The sequence below is a fragment of the Staurois parvus genome, unplaced genomic scaffold (assembly GCF_062004578.1).
Source record: "Staurois parvus isolate SC_StPar_1 unplaced genomic scaffold, SC_StPar_1.0 ptg000704l, whole genome shotgun sequence".
Taxonomy (NCBI): domain Eukaryota; kingdom Metazoa; phylum Chordata; class Amphibia; order Anura; family Ranidae; genus Staurois; species Staurois parvus.
The window spans coordinates 4,610,013-4,629,030 of NW_028318500.1; the positions used below are offsets into that span (position 1 = coordinate 4,610,013).

The window sequence follows — 19,018 nt, forward strand, 5'->3', positions numbered from 1 at the left end:
TTAACATTGCCCTCAATCAGAATGTATCTAGTCAAAACTTTGTTTTAGGTGAATTGGTGAAGGGGTAAAACCCCTGTGGGATTGGAAATCCACAATTATTTATATATATATATATATATATATATATATATATATATATACACAGTGGGGATCGAAAGTTTGGGCACCCCAGCTAAAAATTTGTATTAATGTGCATAAAGAAGCCAAGGAAAGATGGAAAAATCTCCAAAAAGGCATCAAATTACAGATTAGACATTCTTATAATATGTCAACAAAAGTTAGATTTTATTTCCATCATTTACACGTTCAAAATAACAGAAAACAAAAAAATGGCGTCTGCAAAAGTTTGGGCACCCTGCAGAGTTAATATCTTGTACTGCCTCCTTTGGCAAGTATCACAGCTTGTAAACGCTTTTTGTAGCCAGCCAAGAGTCTTTCAATTCTTGTTTGAGGTATCTTTGCCCATTCTTCCTTACAAAAGTCTTCCAGTTCTTTGAGATTTCTGGGCTGTCTGTCACGCACTGCTCTTTTAAGGTCTATCCATAGATTTTCAATCATGTTGAGGTCAGGAGATTGTAAAGGCCATGGCAAAACCTTCAGTTTACGCCTCTTGATGTAATCCCCCGTGGATTTCGAGGTGTGTTTAGGATCATTATCCATTTGTAGAAGCCATCCTCTGTTTAACTTCAGCTTTTTCACAGATGGCATCAAGTTACCATCCAAAATTTGCTGAAATTTTATTGAATCCATTTTCCCTTCTACTCGTGAGATGTTCCCTGTGCCACTGGCTGCAACACAACCCCAAAGCATGATTGATCCAACCCCATGCTTAACAGTTGGACAGAGGTTCTTTTCATTAAATTCTGTGCCCCTTCTTCTCCAAACGTACCTTTGCTCATTCCGGCCAAAAAGTTCAATTTTAACCTCATCGGTCCACAGAACTTGTTTCCAAAATGCATCAGGCTTGTCTATATGTTCATTTGCAAAGTTCAAACGATGATTTTTGTGGTGAGGACGTAGAAGAGGTTTTCTTCTGATGACTCTTCCATGAAGACCATATTTGTACAAGTATCTCTTTATAGTGGAATAGCGTACCACAACTCCAGTGTCTGCCAGATCTTTCTGGAGGGATCGTGCAGTCAAATGTGGGTTTTGAATTGTTTTTCTCACAATCCTGTGAGCTGTCCTGTCTGATATTTTTCTTGGTCTTCCAGATCCTGCTTTAACTTCCACTGATCCTGATGACTGCCATTTCCTAATGACATTCTGAACAGAGGATATTGACATCTGAAAACGCTTTGCTATCTTCTTATAGCCTTCTCCAGCTTTGTGAGCGTCAACTATTTTCAGTTTCAGTTTTCTAGACAACTGCTTAGAAGAACCCATGGTGCTAATTGTTGGGGCAAGGTTAGATGAGTCTGGGCATTTAAAAACTTTGAGATTGACATAACCTGGTCTTCCCAGATGATGATTGAGAACAATCCATGACACTGGCAGGTCTCAGCTTGGCAAAGGGGGCAGTGCATGCTATAAATTCTGCAGGGTGCCCAAACTTTTGCAGACGCCATTTTTTTGTTTTCTGTTATTTTGAAAGTGTAAATGATGGAAATAAAATCTAACTTTTGTTGACATATTATAAGAATGTCTAATCTGTAATCTGATGCCTTTTGGAGATTTTTCCATCTTTCCTTGGCTTCTTTATGCACATTAATACAAATTTTTAGCTGGGGTGCCCAAACGTTCGATCCCCCACTGTATATACACACACACACACTGGGGTTATTTAGGGAGACTGCATGGTTCAGACCTGTATAGAACCCAATCAGCTTCCAGGTTTTTATTTTTGTCAAAGCTTAATTGAACAAGCTAGCGTGAGAAGCTGATTGGCTACCATGCACAGCTGCACCAGATTCTGAGTGCACCAGTTTTAGTAAATCTCCACCATTACATCAACTTGGGGGTTGTTTAGCTCATTGGTAGTTCTTCACATTGAGTTCAGTCCACACCAGATATGCATTTTTAGGCCACTTTCCCTAAAAATGTGCCATCTCTCAGGCTTGGGCCTCTGTCTGTCCTGTTCCAGACAGCATGGTGCAGACATACACACCTCTCTACTCCCTTGCTCACATACAGACCCTCGGGAGGGTGGGACCCAGCACACACCTGTACCATCATTGTAACTGTTCTCTCCAAAACCTGTCCCAGAATGCCTTTTAACACCATGACAGGGCCTTAGACTGTCACAACACACATATACACACAAGTGTGTCCCAAGTCTCAAAAAACACAAGGTGAAAACTGGGAATATTTTGACATTGCAGTCTTGATACCTGAAAAAGTCTCTCTTGCTGACTCAAAGGAATTTTGGATGACTCTGTCCCCAGGAGGCTTGGTTCTCAATCTGTAAAGTAGAGGATGCTCCCATTTATGAACTGGGGTGGAAGACTTGGATAAATCTCCTAGGTCGCTGACTGCCAGCAAGACTTAATGTGTTGCTCAAACTGTCTAACATGCCAACTTGATTCTTCATAGACAAATTTGCACGTTAATTGCAGACTTAGGCCAGATCTCCTTTGGAGTGATGAAAAATCAAAGTCCTCAAGGCTCTCACTGGGACTCTCCATGTGAAGCAACATTAGTATTTTGCAGTTGCCAGGTTCAGTTCCATTGATGAAAGGACCAGCCTGAGCTTATAGCTGGCTCACCACGATCAACTCAGTTCTACTGAAATAGATGGTGACTAGTTGCACAGTCCATGAATTGAAGGACATTATCATTGTCATGAAGCATCATGACATTAGTAGATTCTGGACATCCAAGTTCTGTCTTGTTGCTGTCAGTAGTATTTTGAGATATCTTTTCACTGAAGTTGCTGTGAGATTATTCTCTAATGTAGACTTGATCACTCTCAGAAAGTCTCATTGGCTGGGCGGTCGTCCTTTTTGATCTCCAATAGCACAGATTTTGAGAGATGAAGGGGATTTCTTGGATTCTCTCAACAATTGCTTTACAAACATGCACAAAGCAGTATTAAACCCGAAACCAAAAATGTAATAGATTACAGCTTACCAATCATTAGATGTGGTGCCTCAATTTGTTTTTTTTTTAGGCTCTTTTTAGGCCTAGGTGGTTGGAGCAAAAGTGGGAATGGGTACCAGACAGAATCAGGTACCCCCCCCCCCCCAAAAAAAAATGTTAATTTTGACAGAGGAGTGGGGATGAGGAGGAACAGCAAAAATTCTCTTATTTGGGTGAAGTTCTGCTGTAAATAGCAAGTCTCAGCCTCTAACTGCTACATCAGCACAGCTATTCCTTTTGAAAACCAACAGACTTCTTGGCCAGATCATCAGGTGAAAACCAGGTGAAAATAAAAAGAAGGAAAGTCTAAAAAAAAGAAAACAACTGCAGCCAACAAATCTGGTAAGCTGCAATATAATAAATGTTTGGATTTAATACTTCATGAACTGTTTCCTACTGGAGCGAGAAGCACCGATAAAGGCCCATTCTAATTTGGTCTTTAGGACACAAGGATCATTTCCAAGATTACCTGTGTGCTGCTCTTGTTCCTTGTGGACCATTGGGGTTTCTCTTACCAACAGAAGCTTGATTTTGGCATTATCTTCCTATGGTGAAATGTAGGCTACTCTAGAAACCTTAAAGTTATACAAGTAACAAGCATCTTGCATTGCAGGGATTGCCTCTCTGTCATTAAGTATTTGATTGCACTCGATGAGTGCAGGAAGATAAATTCCTTCAGTCCCTTATATGTCTGAGATAATCGGGTCAATTCACTAAGAGATACTGTAAATACCGCATGCATTTTTTAGTTAAAATAACTCATGTGATATTTACCTCAAAAGTATTCAGTTCACTAAAAAACATGCAATATTTACCAAATATGTTCAATATCTATGTTTTGGAATAATGAGCGCTTAAATTTTGCGTCAATTTTTGTGGGGTTTTTTGCAAGCTTTTTTTATTGCAGGCCAACCCTGCACCAGAAGGCATACAGCAATATTGTGAAACTATAAAAACATACTAATGTACTTTCATTCGCAAAATGATTCCTCTCTGATGAAATGTTACCATTTATTTTGATTGCTAAACTCAGAGGGAAAACATTTTCACACTGATACATTGTATACTTTTCACTTTCTGGTCAGTGCAGGCTTCCTCTAATTGTTATTTTGTACATTTCTAAAAGACCGCCAGCAAACACCAGGTGATAAATAACAAATATCTGTGCTTTTTAATTAACTGACTTTAATTATTTATCTCATTTTTTTTGTGGTATTTATTATTATTATTAATATCATACAGGATTTATATAACGCCAGTGGTTTGCTCAGTACTTTACAATATAACGGAAGACAATACAGCAACAATACAGTTCAATACAAGAGGGTTAGGAGGGCCCTGCTCCTTGTAACCCTCTTGTATTGAATTGTATTGTTGCTGTATTTATCTCACTATTTTAACAATTGTGTGATATTTACCTCACATTCTATATTTTACTTTGATGAATTGATTCTTTTATTATCTCATGTAATATTTCCAATAAATGAATCACGTGACCCTCATACTGCATGTGGTAACAAATAGTGAACTGACCCCAATGAATTCTCCAGCAGGGGCAATACTTCTTGTGGTTTCTACTATGCCAGAACATGTGTGCAGGGTGTAGGACAGTACTTCTCTTGTTTCTTTCAATATGTCAAAGAAACAAATGGCTGCTTTGGTCATTTAAAACAGCGTACAACTGGACATATTTCACTGGTTATGCCTAAGGAAACACCTTCACCAGACAAATTTTAGCATTTCTATAAGTTCTCTGTGGCATAGCTCACTATATTTAGATATGATTGCTGGAGGTGACTGCTCATTGCTCTCCTTGCCATGATCTGACATGGGTGCAAGATCTTCAATGGAAATAGAGTCTTTCTTAAAGGGGCCTTGATTTAAGGCTGATACGTGCCTGTTGATGTCATGTTCTGAGCAATTAACTGTAGCTAATTAGTCGCTAGTAAAGTGCTCTGTGGATGTATAAAATCTGAAGCAAATGTGGTTCTTTAGAAAGTCCTTGGAGTTCTTTGAAGGGCTTTCCCTTGAACATGCAACATTTTCTGAGAGGGTGTGGCATGGATGTGAGAAACTAGGAGTTTGGATCATTTCTCCTTTCTTCACAGTTGCTGCTAGTAGTGTGTATAACTCCTGTTTTTCTAATGGAAACAACATTTCTAGAGTCTGTACTTAGTGTTAAGGTTTTATCTTGGCGTTGTAGGGCTAAGAATGCTTGCTTCAACAATTGAGAAACTGGGATTGTTATGAATTCTGGCTAAGGGAAGCCATACATAGATCAAAACTCAGCCAGTTCAGCAGGGACTGTCTGAATTTTGATCCATGTATAGGCAGGCTGGTTGTACAAGTCAATCTACCCTTTGTGGATAGGGGAATCGGGTAATTTTTTTCATTCAGTTTGCTGGTTGAATGAAAAAAATTATTAATGTATAGCCAGCTTAAGTTTTTTATGAACTTTGAAAAGCAGGAGAAAGGTGGAAAGGAGACCTTATGCTGTTTCTGGTACCAAAACCCACTATTGCCCATTTCTAAATAGAAAGGTTATGGTGCTGCAAACCTTTGATTTTATTACCTATAGGACGAGCAAACAAATAAGCAGTCTATGCCAGGACAATGTTGTACATACCGTAGAAAGCCATAAGATAAGTGAAAGTCCAGCACCCACATAGTATAAAGTAAAATTGCAATTCGTTATTCATAATCCATCAAGATATAAAAAGAATTCATCCAGTGTAAAGAATAATGCATTTCAGCCCCACAAATTCTGGGCCTTAGTCGTAATTGGATTGCCCATTTATCTTAGATATTGTATGGTAATTTTGCTACAACTGCATTAACACCATGTGCAGTGTCTAAGCAGCTAAGGCCTGGTAGATGTAGGTCTTCCTTGGTGATAGGATAGGTGCTAAGTTTGGTGAGGGATGTGTGGTCCTTGGTGGATTGTTTCAGAAAGTTCTGCAGCCTCTTCAACAAAGCAAGCTTGATAACTTCAGAGCCTCCATAAGTTTGCTCTACTCTTTCCAAAGCTAAATTAAGGCCTTTATCTGGTTCATGGATATGAACAGTTTATAGTCTCTTAACACAGTTCATTGACTGAGGACCTAACCATCTGATTAGCAAATCTAGTTCTTGAAAAGGTGGGATGCTGAGCTCTTATGAGAACTGAGAGCTGAGACTACTGTCTTAAAGGTGGATCTCCAGGTAGTGTATTTCTTTGGATGATCTTTGAACTTCTTAAGGCTGGTGTTAATTAGTTCTCTGCGGGTCATGTATGTTTAAGGTTGCATATCAGTTCCTTGAGCCCTTGTCGTGACAGGTGTTCCCTCGCTGTTGCTAGACATGGTGGTATCCAATACTTGGTGTTTAGGTGTTGGAGGAAAGAATGGAGAAGCAGATTGGTTCAGGGGAAGTGAAGGTTTGACATCTGGAGGGCTCATGGTTCGAGTCTCAAGAACAGTGTGACCAGTTTCAGGAGGTTTTGAGATGCTTTGGTTAGCTGGATTTAGAATGGTCTGTGATGGCACATGATTTGTTGAAAAGGGTGGTAGTGACTCTGGAGGTAGAGAAGTGTCTGTTGTGCCAGGGTGACCTGTATGGCTAATCGCTGCAGATTCTCCTGCTGCTAAATGTTCTATGGATTGGTGTACAGGGTTTAAAGCGTCCAGTGCACTTGAATGCCGATTGTTCTTATTTGGGATTAGGTCCGTCTTGCAGAGTAATCTGAAATTGTCAAAAGAAGACTTCTTCCACCAGCAGCTTGTTCCAAAACACTGAGCTTGGCTAAAGCTGCTGCTTCCTTTCCTTTTTTTTTGGAGGACTTGGTCTCAGCCTGTACAGCCTTTGTTTCTGCTTCAGGCTTTGCTTGAATCCTTGCACTTAGTGCTTGGGCCTAAGCCTGTACATTAGCTACCTGTGGTTGAGATTGTGCTTGAGCTGCTTGTACTTTAGCGGCTTGTACTTGAGCAGTTCCCTATCAATGCAATAAGCTTCCGCTTTAGCTTCTTTTACTTCAGATAAGGCCATTATATGTTAAATAACCAGCAAAGATTGCTGAGAGCAGAATCTTTGTGATGATTGCTGTGAGTGAGAACTTAGTGATCTGTAAGATGTCTTGGATTGCCTTAAGCAGATAGAGTGGCAGGATGCACTTTCATGCAGTTTTGATATTTTACTTTGCATATTTGGAGACCATTTACTGATAGATAACAAGTGCCTTTCTTAGCTTTCTACCTCTTGCAGAGACTCTGCTGTATTGATAGTTAATAGAAGAGAATAATTTTTTTTAGACAATCTTTTATAGCTTTCAAAGGCTTTAAAGGCTCTTTTATAGCTTTCAAAGGCTCTGTACTACTTAGCTGCTTTGCATCATTACATGTTTCATCAGTAGCAAATATACATTGTGTAGTTCTATACCACAGATCAGAGAGATTTTCAAATATTTGTTTCACAATATCCGAGTCTCCAGATTGTTGGGTGAAGAGGAGTTCATCTAAGGTCCTGGGCAGGGGCGGACTGACAACTCATGGGGCCCCCGGGCAATAGGGGATCATGGGGCCCCTGTGTCCTTGCCCAAACCTAAAAAAGCCTATGAAAAAGGTAGCAGGGGCATCTCATGGGGCCCTGTACTGACCCCAGGCCCTCGGGCTGTGCCAGAGTTTCCAAATGGTCAGTCCACCCCTGGTCCTGGGTAGTACAACTGGAGCTGCTGGCTAGCCCTCCAACAAAGAATGTGATAGAGAAGCTGTGATTAGTTTGGGAAGTTGTCCTCAGAGTTTGGTTCCCTTGGACATTATATACACCCCTTACCCCATCCAAGTTTAATCCCCTCAATAAAATAACAAAACCAATGCTCAAGCCCTGATTTCTGCCTATGGATGAAAGCTTGTGTGGAAAATGCTGATTGGCTGTGCAGGACTAAAGGGGGACCCAAATTCATCAGCACCAGCTAGGGGGTAGTGCTACATACAGAAAGCAGGTGTTTGTGCAGAGCAGAAATCAGTCTGTCGAGGCACAGTAGTTTTAATAGTTAATTCTAGAAACAACAATCCTTGTACTTCTCCAAGCAAATCTGGTACACAAAAAACACAAGTGCATGAAAATGTTGTAGAATGTAATCTGACCCCAGCTGCTTTTAAAGTAGAACTATAGGAAAAACTTTTTTCTTTTCATTTTGGATAGAGCAAGGGAGGGTTATAACCCGTCAGATTTTTTTTTTGCCATCTGTATCTCATTCGGAGATTTCCCTTCACTTCCTGTCCCTTAGCCAAAACGGAAGTTGGAGAAAATCCTTCCAACTTAAGAGAATCCCTTGTGAACCCCCAGGTTACCAGAACTAGTATCCTCATTGGAAGATTTCCCCTCTATTACTTTTCTGGGGACAACCCAAAGTTTGGGATGTTCTTTAACTTCTACTTTCAATGATAATGGTAACCAGGACAAATAGAGGGGGTGAATCTCTTTTAACAGGGGGCACAAACAGCAATAAAAACTGACAGGGGTTCTAATCCCTCTCTACTCTATCCAAAATTAAAACAAAACATTTTGCCTTTAGTTATACTTCAAGCATATCTCACAATCTGTAATGCAGCATGTGCTCACACAGGGTGCAGACAAGACCATTTGCCTACTGAGGCACAGGTGAAACTTCACAACAGTTGCAGCAGACAGTATATAGGCTTTATATATGTGTCTTCTAACTGTTCTGTTTCAAATGCCGCTTTATGAATTGACATACTTCCTTAGACCCAGTCTGTTTGAATAGTATAGTCACCCGCTGACTTGGCACCATCCACATGTAGCCTAACTAATCAATAAGACACAGAAGTTGAATCCAAGGAAATTTTACTTCAGACAATTGCAGTACAGATGAGGTTTTACAGTCTTATGACGTGTAAGAAGAGAATGACTTTCCTGAAGCTATTCTCAGTGAGTAATGAACACTGAGTGAAGGATCACTGAAGAAGAGGAAAGAATATAGGTGTCCTTCTATGAAATGGAGATCAGCGGTGATCTTGAGTATCGTTGCTGATCTCCGATCATTAGTGGTTTAGGATACAGAGATGATCAGTGGAGAATATATTCTTCGCTGATCATCTCAGCACACAGACTGCCAGTGTATGAAGGAGCGATGTCAGCCCTTCACTGGCGATCTGTGTTCTCCCTCCAGATTCTCCAGGCCAGAGCTGGAGAATCGGGGGAACCGCAAATGAAGCAGCGGTAATTTACCGCTGTTTAGTAAACAGTGTTTGACTGATCTCTTACAGCAGCCGTTTTCTAGCGTTCAAAGCGTTTGTAGATTGCTTCTCTCCTCATTAGGAGAAGCGATCTACACCACTTCATAAAAAGGCTTTCAGAGGAGAACTGTCTCCTCTGAGAATGCTAGAGAACTGACCAGCAGTCATTTACCACTGCATGATAAAAGGACACCTTAGTTAGGACAAAAGCATCCAACAGTAAACAGGAGGAGAAAACAAAGGAAGTTACCAATATCACACTGTAAACAAAGTTGCAGTGGTCCAAAAACTGCCACTAGAAGGCAGCATTCTACAGAAAAATGATATCAATATATAAAAAGTGCTGCACTGTATAAAACTAAACTATAAAAGTAAAAAAAAAAACACACAAAAAAACACTTTAAAAATGTGCAGTGTACAGCAACTGAAAATGAAATTGTGATAAACAAGTACAAAAACAACAATATTACAATGGATCATTGATAATGTTCTAAAAAATCTGTGATAAAGTCCACACAAAAGAGCTGAGTAGCCTGTGATTTAAAAAATCAATAATAACTATGTAGCCATACACCACTGTTAATATCCAAAATGGTCAGTGATAAAGCCCAAGTAAAAATATTTTAACTGCTTTTCAATCAAATAGCTTTTTAGCAGTGGGAAAACTATTAAATATATTTTTTCTTTGAGCCTCTGGTAAACACAGTGCTGCAGAGATAAGAGGTTTATTTTCGTTGACTGATCAACCCATGCAGCACTAAGTGTTATGTGGAAGTAATGGGAGAGAACCTCCATTATCTTGAAGTAGCAAGTATCTTTGAGTATCCAAGAAGAAATTTGCCTGGATATCTATCTGTTCATACTTGTTTGACCTTTCGAAATGGAGGTCAAAGCATAAGGCGAGAGCCAGGGGCGGACTGACAAATCATGGGGCCCCGGGCAATAGGGGAACAGGGGCCCCTGTGTCCTTGCCCATGCCTATGAAAAAGGTACCAGGGGCATCTCATGGGGCCCCCTACTGACCCTGTGCCCTCGGACAGTGCCCGAGTTTCCAAATATTCAGTCATCCCCTGGCGAGAGCACACCCTGGGGCGATTACTGGTGGAGGTGTCACCTTAGTAGATTGTATTCACTATTAATACAACATATTTTCAGCAAACTTTATCACAAATACCCCATTTTATTAGTTTTTTTGTTGGGACTTTATTACTGATCATTTTAGAAAATATCAATGGTGTATGGCTACATGGTTATGACTGCACTTGCTAATCACAGGCTATTCAGCTCTCTGGACCCTTTCAATCGATTGGTCTGATCGAATCCACCTGTCAGTTTTTCAGGTGAGCCTGAGCGGACCCTCCATTTACCTCTATGGAGCGGAAGGTATAAACCGACTTCTGTCCCACCTACCTCTGATCTGGTCCACTAAAAAAAACTGAAGGGGAACCATCCATAACCCCACCCCATCTAGGTGGATCAGACTGGATGGCCCATAGGAGCAGAGAGGGCCGTGTCCATGTCCACTCTGCATAAACTGAGAGGACATGGACCTGTCATCCGGCTCCTCTGCTCTACGCAGGGGGGGGGGGGGGGGTCAGCAGACAGATCACCTGCTGAGCAAAGCAGATTCCACCCCATGTGAAAGGGGCCTTTTGTGTGAACTTTATCACAGATTATTTTGGACATTATTGATTATATATTGTAATGTTGTTATTTCACTTATTTATCACAGTTTTTAGATTTCATTTTCAGTTGCTTTCTGTATACTGCACATTTTTTGTACTTTCTTTTATTGTGTATTTTTATAGAGTGCTGCACTTTCTATACTGTATTATGGATAGTTTTATTGATTACACCTGCATGCAGATCAATTATTAAATCTTGTGTGTAGAACGTTTTGGTATTTTTGCAGAATAATGAGAACCTAATGCAGTTCAATTCAACATAGAAAAATTACACGAACATGGAGCAGAACAGGAACACCTGTTTAGGTCACAAAGGTCTAAGGGGGGATTTCCCCTCATTTTAGAGATTTCAGTTCACTTCCTGTTTCATCTCCAGAACAGGAAGTAAAGAAATATCTCCCCAATGTGACACAAGCAGCAAAAAATAAACTGGCAGGGGTTTAAACACTTCATTCTATCCAAAAATAAAATGTTTTGGCTTTATATACAGTTTAAGCCTTTTTAATAGTTACTTTCGTTTCTGTTTGCATAGCTAGATTTCATCATTTCTGTTGAACTCTAGAACAAGTACTTTGTTTGAGAAGGATTGATTGTTTAGCTTTTATTGTGCCATTTCCATGATGACAGGAGGTTCTCACAGTTCACACTGAAAACGGCTGCCAGTAAACTATGAAGATTAATGCTGTCTGGTACAAATTGGTATTAAGTTTATAATCTATAGTTTACAATATTTCAAATCGGAAGAGCAGCCACCCTCCCTGTTCCCTAAACACTGATCTTAATAGCCAATACCCTTTTTTTCCCATGTTGTTTCCTGCCATCAGGATCGTCAGTAGAAGCCAGTAGCTTCCAGCAAGCTCTCCTGTCTTCAGCCATGACCAGTGCTGCATTTATAGACAATGCACTGGCTGCTATCATTGCATGATGAACTATTTATTTTATTTATTACAGGTACTTCTATAGCACCATCAATTTATGCAGCGCTTTACATATATATTGTACATTCACATCAGTTCCTAAATCTTAAGGGCGTACAATCTAAAGTTCCTAACATTCATACATACATATACTAGGGTCGATTTACACAGCAGCCAATTAACCTACCAGCATGTCTTTGGAGTATGGAAGGAAACAGGAGTACCCAGAGAAAAAAACACGCAGGCACAGGGAGAACATGCAAACTCCAGGCAGGTGGTGTCGTGGTTGGGATTTGAACCAATGACCCTTGTACTGCCAGGTGGAAGTGCTAACCATTATTTATTTATGTAATTTATCTAACAGGTATAATGTATTTTTTTACTTAAATGTTTATTTATAAGTTTTGTGAAATAACAAGTAAGATATGAACAAAATTCACATTACTGTGCAAAAGTAGTGTGCAAAAGTTTTTGGCATGCATGCAAAAACTCTGTAAATTAAGGAAGCTTTCAGAAATAGAAGTGTAAATAGTTTATTTTTATAAATTAACAAAATGAGTAAACAAATTAAAAAAAAGAAATGAACAAAAAAGAAATTAAACCAATATTTGGTATGGCTACACTTTGCCTTCAATACAGTATCAGTTCTTCTAGATACACGTGCACAGAGTTTTTGAAGGAACTCAGCAGGTAGGTTGATCCAACATCATGGAGAACTAACCACAGATTTTCCATCTCTTCATGTAATCCCAGACAGACTTGATTATGTTGAGATCAGGGTTCTGTGGGGGCCACACCATCACTTTCAGGACTCCTTTTCCTTCTTTATGCTGAAGATAGTTCTTAATAACATTGGCTGTATGTTTGGGGTCATTGTCCTTGGGGCCAATCACGCACCTCCCTGATGGTATGGCATGATGAATAAATATTTGCCTGTATTTCTCAGCATTGAGGACACCATTGGTCGGGCGTTGTTGAGGACAGTAGATGCAGTGGCCAGGCAAGAAAATATAATGCAGCCAATGGAAGACACATCATGCTTACATTTCTTTGACATCGGAAGATGTACAGCATTTCAACATCATTGAGTCTGTCTGGGATTACATGGAGAGACAGAAGGATTTGGGGCAGCCTACATCCAAATAAAAAGGTGTTGGGTTAGTTCTCCAAGATGTCTGGAACAACCTATCTGCTGAGTTCCTTCAAAAACTGTGTACATGTGTACCTAAAAGAATTGATGCAGTTTTGAAGGTAAAAGGGTGGTCATAACAAGTATTGATTTGATTTTGATTTCTCTTTTGTTTATTTACTTTTTTTTTTGGTAATTAATAAACCTAAATTAACATTTCTATTTCTGGAAGCTTTCTGCACATTATTGTACAAGTGAAAAGACAATAGAATAACAGGAAGACAAACATTCCAACACTATAGGAATTAAAGTGGTATTAATCCAAAAAGCCACTATTTATTATATTGTAGCTTACCAATTCTTAGCTGTGGTGGGTGCATTTACCACTGACAGGGATGCTTGCAATGATTAGCTTTTATTTAGTTATGCAAAACCTTTATCCAAAAAGGAAAAAAAAATGTTTTGCTGTAACTGCTTATAAAGTGAGAGCTGGACTTCAATTGTTTAGTGTATCTAAATCTGCTAGTACATCTAACACTCCCCCTTTGTTTAACAATGCTGGTGTCTAAAGGTATGCTCATTTTTCCAGAGTATAGGCACTTTAATACAGGAGGCATATTACTGGTCAGATCACCAGGTGAAAACATGAGGAAAGAGCCTAAAAAAACATATGCAGCCACCACATCTAATGATTGGTAAGTAGCAATACATCACATTTTGGGATTAATGCTGCTTTATATGTACACTATATTCCAAGCAATTAGACTTTAGCAATTCATATCAATTGGGACAATTACTTAATTGTGTAAAATGGAATCATAGAAAGAATATCCTAATGAAATCATCCAAACGTTGGTTAACATGTCAAACCGTTTGTTAGCGGAAGCTCGGTAAGAAAAATATGAAACAATTAAAAAATACACAGGAAAGAGAAATCTTAATTTTTTTTTCAATTTTTTTTTTACCTTTCCTTTATTAGCTTTATCTTTTGTCTGTGTATAATTTCTCACATCCTTTTTCAACCTATTATTCATGCTACTCTGCTACTTTCCTGTGTTATCTGTCTCTTTATGCTTTGTATTAACTTTTATTCGTCTCCCATGTTTGATTTATTTAAATGGTTGAAGGGTCTACAGCCTGAAACTTTCTTAATAATCTAAAGCACTATAGGTCTATATTGTCACAGATTCCTTTATAACTTGGATGGACGAATGGTAATCCCCATATTTATGCCTTTGGCACTTTTGAATACTTTACTATTAAGAGGGTCTGCTGCACAATGATTGCTTTTATACAGTCAAGGGCATGCCGCATAATAAGTTTATACTGCTGTGTGATTGAAGCTTGACTCCATGCTGCTGGCAGCCTCGTGGTCATTTAAAGCTATAATAATAAGCCTAACAAGCATTGACAGTGGAGGAATTTGCATTTAGTCTGGAACTGCTCGTTCAGTCAGAATCAGTCATGTGGACAGAGTTTAATTATATTCTCTGCTGATAATCACCAGTAGATATGGCACAAAGATATTTATGGATTATGTGGGCAATTATTACAGAGGACTTTGTGCTTTGACTGAGGCTGCAATTATCAGCTGGTTGTAATTTTATCAATTCAATTACAGAGCACATAAAGACTTTAATTCTGAATCATTTTAGAACTAAGATACTGTAAATATGAATGTTACTAATCATGCTTACATTGGGTCCCAGCAGTGAGTCTTTATTTTTTTATGGCTTATTAACCACTTGCCCTCCAGAGGATTTACCCCCCTTCCTGACCAGGCCATTTTTTGTGAAACGGCTCTGCGTTACTTTAACTGACTATTGTGTGGTCATGTAACACTGCACCCAAATTAAATTTATATTCTTTTTCCCAATAAATAAATAGAGATTTCTTTCAATGGTATTTGATAGCCTGTGCATTTTTTATTTTTTGGGCAATAAACAAAAAAGTATTTACAATTTTGAGAAAAAAACAAATATTTTTGACGTTTTGCTATTAAACATGTCCAGTAAAAAAATTTTAAAAAATCAAATTTTGTCATAAGTTTAGGCCAAAATGTATTCTGCTACATGTCTTTGCTAAAAAAAAAATCCCAATACGTGTACATTTGAATTTGGATAATTGGTTTACGTGAAAGTTATAGAGTTTACAAATGGCAGTATAGATACTGGAATTTTTTTTTTTTTTACTAGTAGTGACGGCAATCAGCGACTTATAGCGGAACTGCGGGACAGCGGCAGGCATTCTGACATCCCCAGTGACACCAATACAGTGATCAGTGCTAATAAAAAGCACTGACACTGTACTAATGGCACTGGGCAGGAAGGGGTTCACATCTGGGGCGATCAAAGAGTTAACTGTGTGCTGTGTGTGTTTTACTAAGTGTGCTGTCTTTTACTGTAATCATACTGCTTTGTATGGCTCTGCTATGCAGAGCCACACAAAGCAGTGTGCAGGAGCTGACAGGGGAGAGATCTGTATTGTTTATACACAGGTCTCTCCCCCTTCAGAGATACTCAGTGATCACCGGGTGCTGGCGAGAAATCACCAGCCGGGACCTGGTGATTGATGGCCAAGGCAGCAAACGGCGGTGTGCGTGCGCCCCCTACCTGCAATTGTAGGATCACGTATATATACGTGATTTTGTGCACCTGTGCCGCCCTGAAGCAGTATTTCTGCTATAGGGTGTCGCAGAAGCGGTTAATAAAGATATGTTTTTCACAGTAGTTGGTGTACATTTATGTTCAAGTATAGTAGTATGTAAGTGACCTTACCTACATTTATTCACAGCTCCCAACCGTCCCACTATTAAAACCAAATTACTTTGTCCCTTTTTTCTCCATAAATGCCCTTCTTTTTGATTTGCTATATAGAGCTTTAGAAAAATTTACTATTTACCTACAAAAGATGCATTACTACACTCAATTTGTAATCCAGCCTCAACATTATTGCTTTTGTTATTTTTAAAAGCCAGTATAAAGGAAAACTGGTGAAGTGTAAGTAATCATTGGAATCAAGTGAAAGAAATGCCTAATGCAGGCCATAGACGGGGAGAAAAACGGACGATTTTTCTTTTAAAAAACGAAAAATCGGTCGTTCAAGCGGCCGACGTTACCAGCAATGGTAAAAAAAAAAAAATCGGCCGATTTTCATCCCGTCTACAGCCGGCAAAAAGTGTCCCTGCAGAGAGCTCTGCTATTTCCTTGACAGTCCTTTGACATTTATAGCGGTTGCAACAATGTATCTATTTGTATCCATTTAGGATACAGATGTTTTTATTTGGAAACAAATAGATACATTGTTGCAACCGCTATAAATGTCAAGGAACTGTCAAAGAAATAGCAGAGCTCTCTGCAGGGACACTTTATGCTGTACTGGAATTCCTCTTATTTTTCATCCTTCTTCTTCTTCATCATCATCATCCTCTTCTTCTTCTTCTTCATCATCATCCTCTTCTTCTTCTTCATCCTCCTCCTCCACCTCTTCTTCTTCTTCATCATCCTCCTTCTTCTTCTTCATCCTCCTCCTCCTCCTCTTCTTCTTCTTCATCATCCTCCTTCTTCTTCTTCTTCTTCATCATCCTCCTCCTCCTCCTTCTTCATCATCCTCCTTCATCATCCTCCTTCTTCTTCTTCTTCATCATCATCCTCTTCATCATCATCCTCTTCTTCATCATCATCATCATCATCCTCTTCTTCATCATCATCCTCCTCTTCTTCATCATCCTCCTCTTCTTCTTCTTCTTCATCCTCCTCTTCTTCTTCTTCTTCATCATTTTCTTCTTCTTCATCATCATCCTCTTCCTCTTCTTCTTCATCCTCTTCTTCTTCATCCTCTTCTTCATCCTCATCTTTTTCTTCTTCATCCTCTTCTTCTTCATCCTCTTCTTCTTTATCCTCTTCTTCTTTTTCTTCTTCATCCTCTTCTTCTTTTTCTTCTTCATCCTCTTCTTCTTCTTCTTCTTCTTCATCCTCTTCTTCTTCTTCATCATCCTCTTCTTCTTCTACTTCATTATCATCCTCTTCTTCTTCTTCATCCTCTTCTTATTCTTCTTCTTCTTCTTCTTCTTCATCATTATCATCCTCTTCTTCTTCTTCTTCATCATCCTCTTCTTTTTCTTCATTATCATCCTCTTCTTCTTCTTCATCCTCATCCTCTTCTTCTTCTTCATCATCATCCTCTTCTTCTTTTTCTTCATTATCATCCTCTTCTTCTTCTTCTTCATCATCATCCTCTTCTTCTTCATCCTCATCCTCTTCTCCTTCTTCATCATCATCATCCTCTTCTTCTTCTTCTTCTTCTTCATTATCATCCTCTTCTTCTTCATCATCATCCTTTTCTTCTTCTTCTTCATCCTCTTCTTCTTCTTCATCCTCTTCTTCTTCTTCTTCTTCTTCTTCTTCATCCTCTTCTTCTTCTTCTTCTTCATCCTCTTCTTCTTCATCCTCTTCTTCTTCTTCTTCATCCTCTTCTTCTTCATCCTCATCCTCGTCTTCTTCATCATCATCATCCTCTTCTTCATCATCATCATCCTCTTCTTCATCATCATCCTCTTCTTCTTCATCATCCTCTTCTTCCTCTTCTTCTTCCTCTTCTTCCTCTTCTTCTTCCTCTTCTTCTTCCTCTTCTTCTTTTTGTCTTCCTCTTGCAGGTCACTGCTCATGCGCAGATTTTTTATCGGTAAAAAATTGGCCGATTTGCCCATCATTGCCGTGAAAATCGGCCGATCGGCAAAATCGGCCGATTTTTTTTCCAACTTTTAACTAAAAAAAATCTGCCAAAATACCGAAAAACGGCTGAACAAATAGCCCACTAACGATCCGAAAATCGGCCGATTTTATTTTCGGCCGAAAAATCGGCCAATTTTCGACCCATCTATGGCCTGCATAAGTCTAACTATTGTTAAAGAAATGTGCTCCCCTCTCTTTCTACCAATATGGCCTAATCTGTATGACATGTTTCTAAAGGCAGAAGGTTTTTTACCTTTATAAATTCTGTGCATGAAGGTGAAAAACTTTCAGTGTGAAGCTCCCCTTTCAGCCCAATACTCACCTGAACCTGATCTCGATCTAGCAATGTGCGCAAGAGCAGAGGCTCTCCAGGGCCTCTTCCTAGTGCTCTGCGTGTGAATGAACACACAGCAGTGGCTCAGGAGCGAGCCTGCCCCCATTTCTCTCTCTGCTCATTGGCTGAGACACAGCAGCGGAAGCCATTGCCCAAGCTGTACTCTATGGGACTTATAGCTTGCTCAGGGGGCACTCAGTAGGGGGGAGGAGAGCAGGATCAGGGATGCTCTGTGCAAAACAAGAGAACAGGTAAGTATGACATTTTAATTTTTTTTCTCTTTCTTACCTTCAGCATCACTTTATAAAATCGAAATACTTAACTATTTTTAATTTGGTCACATGATCCTGCAGCTCCGTCTCCCATGTCAGTGAGTGGATGCTGCAGGAGATGGGAGGGAATGCTGGCAATGGCTGCACTATGGGAGCCTTTGGGTGATGTCACAGCTCCCAGAATTCCCAAATATTGTTCAGCTGCAAGATCACATGATAGGTAGGATGAGGGGGGATGGGAACATTTTTAAGAATAGTTAGACTTAGGATTTCTTCTACTTTCATTCTTTATGGTTTGTGTAACTGGGGGAGTGTCAGGGGTATGTCTTTTGTCTGCAAACGTTGTGTTAAAACATGTCCATCTTGTTTTTGGGAGGCATTTATATCTATATTTGACCTGAGCTCTGCCTAAATGTTTTCTTGATAACACCTCCTTTCTTCTGGTTCTCATTTAAATTGAACATTAATCGATTTTAAACTTTTCAAACAAAAAATTCTTGCAAAACTTAGACACCACTAGATGTTGCTTTTGTTACCCAGAAAAGAAAATATTGTGCCTCTCTCTGATGTAATTTTATTGCCCTTATGGCTAATCTCTCACCAACTTTTAAATCGTTGTCCAAGAAGATAGTTCCCA

At 39.3% G+C, this 19,018-nt stretch overlaps 1 protein-coding gene across 1 annotated transcript in view; it reads right to left on the reverse strand.

The window, feature by feature from the left end:
* Positions 1–19,018, reverse strand: part of GGT1 (gamma-glutamyltransferase 1) — a 189,797-nt gene that overhangs the window by 38,544 nt on the left and 132,235 nt on the right. The window lies entirely within an intron of this gene.